Raw genomic sequence first — 1,568 nt, 5'->3', positions numbered from 1 at the left:
GACATTATGTTGTGCATTACTGATTCACATCTCACTACCAGTGTTTATTACAAACCTACAGACGCCCATACGTTTTTGAACTTTAAATCATCCCACCCACCTTCATGTAAGAACGCTATTCCATATTCGCAACTAGTACGACTGAGGAGATTATGTAATGACGACACTGATATTTTTTTTTTTTTTACAAAAGCCGAAGAAATGATGGAATTTTTCAATGACAGAGGATATCCCACCACAGTAACTGATAGATCAGGCCCGTAGCCAGGTCATTTCAAGGTGGGGTTCTCTGGGCGTGGGGTCCAGGATACTGAATAAGGGCCCTGGTGGGGTCGGGGGAGAAGCCCCCGAAGCCAGAGCAGTTTTTGTGTTTAATGGGTCTATATAATGTTATAAAAGCAGTTATGTTTTTAAAAAAGATCTATGTAATAAAAGGTGGTAATATAATAAATTGGAAAATATTTTCTGAGAATTGCCATGTTTTAATCACACCGAAAGACAAAAAAAAAAAAAACTCATCGCATAATCAATATCATTACACAACAATTTATTATTATAAAACAAAACAAGCTATTATATAGGCCTATGAAGTAATTTACAAAGATTTACTACAACTGACAGGGTCATCGTTAAATTAAGTCAGAGCCCAAAATATAGCATTATATTGAAAACGTCATCTGACATCATGGGAACCTAAACTTTAATTACAATTATTTGTTTACTAGGCCTAATTCGAAATTATTGTTTTTAAGACTTTAACCTAATACAAACTGATCTATACATTTACATTTCAATGTACATTTCAGAATTAATAATCGTTTTTAGTATCTTACTGAATATTTATTGTCTACCAAATGAAATATGAATTATATATGAATCTTTATAAATACAATTTCTACAATATTAATCTTGTTTTTATATAGATAAATGTTCGATAAATACTGTCTTTCATAAAACAAACGAAATTCAGCGCGTCTATTTTCATTCCAATCATGATGACCAAGCATATGAATGAATCAGTCTAAAATGATATTCAAAGATATTATACTGTACAGCTAACCGCTAATGTTTGTTTTGCATGTCTATTACAAACCGTTACTCACAATGTATGTAAAAATTGGTCGTAAAATTTGATAACAAGTTGACCATTAAAATCTATTGTAAATATTTATTTAAATCCGTACACCGATTTTGTTTCAAGTTTTTTGTTTTCAATATTATAGCTGTTTCTTTACGATGACAATGTTTTGAAATCGTACACTCCAAAATTTGTTTTATGGGCAAACAACAGAAGGCTCTAAATTTTTACAAGTTGACCAAGCGTGTTGCTGCATCATTATTTTTCAGTTACGATCACTATTCAGGCAGACAGCAGCGGTTTCGTTACCGGTTGGTACATTTCTTACAAACATTCAGCCAAAGGCCAGTGAAAGTTTTATCGATGTTTGCCATGATCCTTATGTGAGCTATCGTAAAGTCATGGTTTGCCGGAGTTGCGTTCAATTTAAATCTCCGAACTTCTGAAGCTGATATATTCTATGAATGTAGGCTTGTATCTTAGGCTACAA

The sequence above is a fragment of the Anneissia japonica genome, unplaced genomic scaffold, assembly GCF_011630105.1.
Source record: "Anneissia japonica isolate Jap-2015-1 unplaced genomic scaffold, ASM1163010v1 scaffold287956_len95842_cov151, whole genome shotgun sequence".
Classification (NCBI taxonomy): Eukaryota; Metazoa; Echinodermata; class Crinoidea; order Comatulida; family Comatulidae; genus Anneissia; species Anneissia japonica.
This window is presented reverse-complemented; position numbering follows the sequence as displayed.